This window comes from Cibotium barometz, chromosome 64 (assembly GCF_041138505.1).
Source record: "Cibotium barometz isolate CiBa-2024 chromosome 64, ASM4113850v1, whole genome shotgun sequence".
In the NCBI taxonomy this organism is placed as follows: Eukaryota; Viridiplantae; Streptophyta; class Polypodiopsida; order Cyatheales; family Cibotiaceae; genus Cibotium; species Cibotium barometz.
The window spans coordinates 2378111-2385318 of record NC_141109.1 but is presented as its reverse complement, the minus strand read 5'-3'; the positions used below and the strand labels follow the sequence as shown (position 1 = coordinate 2385318).

General features: G+C 38.8%; 1 long non-coding RNA gene across 1 annotated transcript; it reads left to right on the top strand.

The window, feature by feature from the left end:
* Window positions 1-3526: 3526 nt before the first annotated feature.
* On the top strand, window positions 3527-4218 carry LOC147603205 (uncharacterized). The gene is made up of 3 exons (XR_015265622.1): window positions 3527-3590; window positions 3711-3761; window positions 3844-4218. It is a non-coding gene; the product is annotated as an uncharacterized LOC147603205 (long non-coding RNA).
* The last annotated feature ends 2990 nt before the right edge of the window (window positions 4219-7208 follow it).

Sequence of the window (7208 nt, the reverse complement as noted above, 5' to 3'; positions counted from 1 at the left end):
AAGGGAAAAAGAAAGTCGAAGGAATTGGAATTACAGGTTATGAGTCGTCAAGTTCAAAGAGTTTGGATGAGGAACTTGGCATACCCATTTTACGCACACCTAGTGCAAGGCAGGATAGATATGTGCCACCACATGCTAGAGTGACTGGTGTTCATAGTGATCCGCATGCATTGTGGAGATCCCAAAGGGTCAGATATCTAGTTGGCAGATTGACATATCGTGATTTTGCTATGCATTACGCATATATGACCTCTTTGGTGAAGCATGTGGAACCTACATGCTATACAGAAGCTATTGGAAAGCATGTATGGGAGAAGGCAATGGATGTTGAGATGGATGCATTGGTTCATAATGAAACATGGGATTTGGTTGCATTACCACAAAACAAAAATGTCATTGGTTGCAAATGGGTTTACAAAGTGAAATGCAAGTCAGATGGTTCCATTGAGCGACATAAAGCGAGATTGGTAGCTAGGGATTATGCACAAACCCAAGGATTGGACTATGATGAAACATTTAGTCTAGTGGCAAAGATGGGAACAGTGAGAGCACTCATTGCTATGGCTGCAGCAAATGGTTGGGAAATGCATCAAATGGATGTCAAAAATGCATTTCTAAATGGTGATCTACAAGAGAAGAAGTGTATATGGCACAGCCAGAAGGATATGTACACCCAAAGTATCCCACTCATGTATGCAGATTGAAAAAGGCATTATATGGTTTGAAGCGAGCACCTCGTGCTTGGAGTGATAAGATGAGCAGATATCTTATCTCCCTTGGATTTTAGGTTTCTACAGTAGATTCTTCACTTTATGTGAAGAAAACAGATCATGGGATTGTTTTACTTGTCATCTATGTGGATGACTTGATTATCACATAGGTGATCATGCTACAGATGTTATGCATGTCAAGAAAGCATTGAGTGGGCAGTTTCTTGGAAATGAAGTGATCAAAGACCATGCAGGTACATGGTTAGTGCAACGCCAATATGCATTGGATATGTTGGCAAAATATGGCATGACAGGGTGTAAGCCAATGAGTACACCTTTGGAGCAGAATGTGAAGTTGCGGGCTGATTTTGGTGAGGAGTTGGATGATCCATCTATGTACAGAAAGATGGTTGGTAGTCTCATTTACATGACTATCACACGCCCGAATTTGAGTTATGATGTGGGGCTAGTAAGCCAATTTATGCAGTCCCAGAAAACCTCATTTGGATGCAGTGAGACGCATTATGCGATATGTAAAGACCACTGCACATTATGGTCTTCTTTATGAGCATGGTAAAGGCTTGGATATACATGGCCACCATAGACACAGATTGGGCAGGTAGCTCGTATGACAGGAGGTCTACTAGTGGTTATGCCTTTACACTTGGAAGTGCCGTGTTGAGTTGGAGTAGCAAGAAGCAACCTACAATTGCTTTATCTAGTACAGAGGCTGAATACAGGGGTGCAGCCATTGCTACTTGTGTGAAGGAATATAGTTAAAGAATCTCTTGGCTAATTTGGGTGAGCCTATTGATGGCAAGGTTGTCATTCATTGTGACAACATGAGCAGTATACAGTTGGCCAAGAATCCAATGTTTCATGCGCGGACCAAACACATAGAGGTCCATTATCACTTTATCAGAGAGAAAGTGTTGGATGGTATAGTGGATCTACAGTATGTGAATACTGAAGAGTAGGTGGCTGATATCTTTACAAAGCCACTTAGCAGGGAGAAGTTTGAGTACTTTCGTACTATGTTGGGAGTACGTGGGATGAGCTTGAGGGGGAGTGTTAAGAGCTTTGATAGCCCAAGCACATCTACATTTATGGCAGTACATCATGAGCTTGAGAGGGGCTGTTGAGATTTAAGCTCGATGTCAGTGTGTGCTAGCTGTGCTATGTGCTGGCATGTTAGGTAGCAGCATGTGTGAGACATAAATGATCGCGTCCAGCTGGTCATAGTGTGTGGACACAGTGTCTTGTGTATTATGGATTATGGCTTTATGCATTGTGTGAGAAGGGAGATGGCTTCCCTCTATGGTTAGGGTTTGTAATATACATTAGGGTTTGCTCATGTGTGTGTGCCTCTACTTGTTTTTCAACAATATTGACATGTGGCATAAGAGGATTGGACATGTGAACATACAAAGGTTAAAGAACATGCAAGCAAGAGGCATTGTTAGTGGGCTGCCTAGATTCAAGTATGATGGGAATATGCATGTTTGTGATGCGTGTCAGTTTGGAAAGCAGGCGAGGTTGCCATTTCCTAGAGAAGGCAACATGAGTAGCAGGCCACTTGAGCTACTTCATAACGATGTATGGGGTCCTGCACAAAATCCATCCATTAAAGGCAGCTAATATTATGTGACATTCATTGATGATTTCAGAGAATGACTTAGATTTACTTTCTCAGAGAGAAAAGTGAAGTGTTGGGAAAGTTTATGGACTTCAAAGCTTTTGTAGAGAAGCAATATGGCTCTTGGATAAAATGTTTGAGGACAGATGGAGGTGGTGAATACACCTCACATGCTTTTGAGCATTTCTTGAGAAAGCATGGCATAAGAAGGCAGTTAACTTGCAGGTACACACCTCAGCAAAATGGTGTTGCTGAGAGAAAGAATAGAGTCATTTGTGATGTGGCCAGGGCAATGCTCAATGAAAAGAGCATGCCAGACTATTATTGGGCAGAAGCATGTGCCACCGCAATGTATATACTTAATAAGACACCCACAACAGCCATACATGGAAGTACGCCAGAGATGCGGCTTACAGGTTTTAGGCCAGACATTGGACACCTCAAAGTGTTTGGTTGCATAGCTTATGTACATGTGTCTGACAAGAGAAGGAGGAAGTTAGATCCTAAGGCAAAGAAGTGTGTGTTTGTTGGATATGCACAGGATCGCAAGGCATATAAATGTTACAATCCACAAACTCATTAGGAAAAAAGGGAGCTCATTCCTGGGCCTTTTGGCTGGAATGAAAAATAGCTCTCAACCAATGGGGGAAGAGCCAACGTTACGTAGAGAAAAATAGAAAAAAGGTGAAAATGTCTTGTATGTCCGAATGGAAAATAGTATTTTATGCCCAAAAGACTGTCACTTGCAAATAAAATAATGTTTTTGTGATACTGACTTCTGACAAAGTAACAATAAACAAATAACATGTAAACTTTAGAATAATCTTTTTTAGATACTGAAAGGATTCTAAGTCTGACAAGGTCTCAATAAACAAAAGTCATGAACTTCAAAAATGGTTTCCCCCCCAAACTATGCTTCCCTCCCCTTGCACCTGCTCCCTCTCCTTCTCTCTATCTGTCTCCTGCACCTGCTCCCTCTCCTTCTCTCTCTCTCTCTCTCTCTCTCTCTCTCTCTCTCTCTCTCTCTCTCTCTTTGTGATAACCTCTCCGCTCCGAAAAAGGTCCTACTTGCTCACTCGCTCTCTCTCTCTCTCTCTCTTCGTTTCTCTCCACTCATCTTGTATTTATTTATATGTATTCTATTAGATGTGCAATTCTTACTGAACTTGTTTCCTTGCAGGAGTTGATACTCACAAAGTTCATCCACAGAAGATCTTAAAAGAATCTTTGCGTCCAAGACAAAGGTTTTGATCCACCTTGCTTAAGACGAACTTTTTTCTTTTATGTTTTTAGCGTTTTGTTTAAGCACAATTTATTTTGGTATAGCAAATGCTTCAAGCTTTTCCATGTAACTTTCTGGTCAGGTTCTAAAGGAGCTGCTATTTGGAACCATAAAAAAAACTCATCAGATTCAGGTATTTTCTAAGGCCTGAAGTTGATTTTAGAATTTGATTTACATTCTTCTTACTAAGAGTTTTTATTTTGGTATTGATCCAGTTTTATCCACTTTTGAGATGGCTCTTTTGAGATCTTGTAAAAAGCGTTGTATTATTCAAAGTGCTGAGGAAAAAGACATAACTGTCAACCCCATATCTAGGCGACCTCCTTGTAATGCGTCCTCTATAGAGATTGCAAATAAAATCACAGTTGAAGGTCAGTGGGAGCGAATATGTGTATCAAAAGGAAGCTGGGTTCTTATGCAACCCAATAAGAGGAGGAAAGTTTTTCCTGGCAATATATTTTCCAGATCTTGGAAGGGCAGAGTTAAAGATTTTAGAATATTGGAAGGCAAAAAAACCAAAGTTGAAATATTAATACAACACGTATACATGCACAAAGAGCTAGTCTTAAGGAATCATCCAATCTATCTTCCAAAGCACAGACCCAATTGTAAGTGACGGTGAACTGATTGTATAATGCAACTTTACAGATTTCTATTTGTGTTTTGTTTGACTTTTATCTACTTATTATTTTAGATCTTTATCCTTCCTCTGATGAGCAGTGGCAACCAAGTGAATGTATCTCGGATTTATCGATGTGATACATAGTTCTATTGGGGAATTGCAATATTCAGGTAGATCTGCCATGCAGCTTGCCCAATCAGGTATATATTTTTATGATCATTATTATCAGTTATTGGATAAAACTAAAACACACGGTGTCTTGAAGAAACTAGATCTTCCTGCATGGAACACTATTGATTGGCCGACTCCCGAAGGTAATGTGACAGAGAGTTATAGAGCAAGATTATTTACAGATATACAACGTTCTTTACGGCCAGGAATTGCCTCCAGAATATGAAAAGTAACTATTTGTATGCCAATAACAGTATTTGTTGAGCTGTTTAATCATTTAACAATTAAAGACAATGTTGAGTTATAAGGCACATGAGATGCAAGACTTTTCAAACTTATTGGATGATGGTTGGGATAGTTCCACTTTCAACTCCGTACATTGTGAGGTTGCTCATAACTCCATTCAGCTCAAGTACATGATTGCAAGTCAGAATTTTATATTTTCCTTCTATTATAAACGCAGTAGGCTGATTGGAAACCAGCTTGTTCCACTAGATCATGATGTGAACCCATTTGGTCCTAACAATGAATTAATTGACATTTTTGTCAAAGAAAATGAAATTCTGGTTATTGTTGTGTCAGAGAAAAATGCACAATTGCACAGTTGTGCCATGACATTCATACCGAGAGTGAAGGAACTGTTTCAACGGCATTCACATTCATTCTAAACAACAAGAAGGTAATACTTATACAGAGTCAATCTCTTTCAATATCTTGTTGGATTACTTTGAGTTCTCTAACCATTTCTTGTTTCTATAGGTTCTTCGACGGAGAGAAAGCTTGATTCGATGTGGACAGATTCCTAATAGGATAATTCAGATTGATCGAAACTGATCTCATAGGTGGAAAAATCATGTGCATCTTTACATGTAAGGATGGCTATTGAAAGTCAACTTTAGAGCCAGACATTGTCTATAGTGTCATACTGTAATGTATTTCAATGGAGCAATCTACCCAAAGGGAACAATGGACTTCGAATGGGCAGCTCTTGTCACAAAATTTGCAATTGATTTGTTAGTAGACTGATGAAATGTACTATCTATTGTAATTTGAGCAATATATATGATTTCAAATCATTTATACAAATGGATGACTCAAGTCTCTCTGTCCCTCTTTGTATCTCTATCTCTCTCTCACACATGCAAAGCAACACATTCACACAAAATGAATGCATGAGGGATTCCCTTGTGTGAGTAAACTAAATGAAAATCTCAATGCATGTCGTTTCCTTGTAAAGTATATACAATGAAAAGTCGTTGCCATTTCAATGTTTTGAATTCAAATTTTTAGGTGTCACGAGGAAATGTTTCCGCTTGCTTCTTGCTTGTATTCGACGGGACTTCGGTCTCCAATTCTTGTGCTTGAAATTTCTCAGGAGATTCGACATCTTTTCTAGCTTTCTCACCCTGAAGTGGACCCTCGACAGTATGAAATGTAGGCTCCTCAGCCTTTTTTAGTTGGTGATTCGGCCTTTTCTACTTTTGTTGACCCTTTTGCCTCTGTAACATGAATGGGAGGGACATTTTGTTGTTCATTTGAGCCTTCCACCTCTTCAGTTTTCTTGGAAGCCTATTTGGGTATCCTTGAACTTAACTGAGATACAAGAGAAGAGTATCGAAGTAACTGGAGGATGGCATTTGCTCTAAAATTATAAACATACTTCGAATCATAGCTTTGTTCTGTCATCTGTACCAATCAAAAAAAATAAATGAAGTAGCGGTTGTCATGTATCTTCTATTGTATCTCTAAATAAGAATGGGAACGCCTACCTGTTTTGACTTTTCAATGAAGTAGCTATCAAAAATGTACTTGGTATTAATAAAGACTCTCCATCCGCAAGAATAACCGTCATATTGTTGAAGCACCTATAAACCATAGAGAACGTTAAAACATGCAGCTTTTTTCATAAACGTTTCCATGAAGGATAAAGAGGTTGAGTTCTTACATCCATGTGCCAGGGATGAATTGCACCAAACTTGTCTGCGGTATCTGTACATTGATCCAATGCTATAGCTATTCTTTTCAAACCCCTTCAACATGATAAAAGAAATGTTAGCAGTTCTTTTTGTAGATCATAGACCACTTACTTGGTTAAACAAATGAAGAAAACTTACAAGTCAATCTCTCTGTGAGTATTTGTAATTGAATTGAAACAAAAGCAAGATTTTGATGGTGGGTGCATTGCTGCAATGCTCCAATGTTCTACAATTAAAGGGTTAAAAAGATTAGAAAAGAAAATGAGATTAAACACTTTCTTAACTTAAGTGAAGTCCTTGCAAATCGACATACTTAGAATTGTACGGTATGATGAGATAAGGGTTACTTTTTTGAAGTTACAATGGGTGAACCACTTGGCCAACTCTTTGGGTGGCTCGTTAGGCTTCCTTAATACGAAGGATATAGTCATCCCATTCATCCTCATGGTGGTTTTGCTCAGCTTATTACATTTCAACCAAATTTCAGGGATCATCATTTTTTAATCAGAATCCAAATCAACTCATCAGTTCACAACCAGAATTTAAAAATCATATCAACCACATTCGAATTCATCATCTAGATAGTATTAATGCTTATATTTCAAGTCTTAGATTTACTCATATATAGTGCCGGTAAGGAGCTGCAGTTATACCCTCGGTATATATGGGTAGTCACGGTCCTTGGTACTATAAGGTTAAGACCATCATGTCTAGGCCTCAAGCAAGTCAGGGATTCCATGCAATTGTGGTACTTCCATCTGAAGACCCAATTACTAATTTATGAATTTCAGTTCAAATAACAATTTGTATG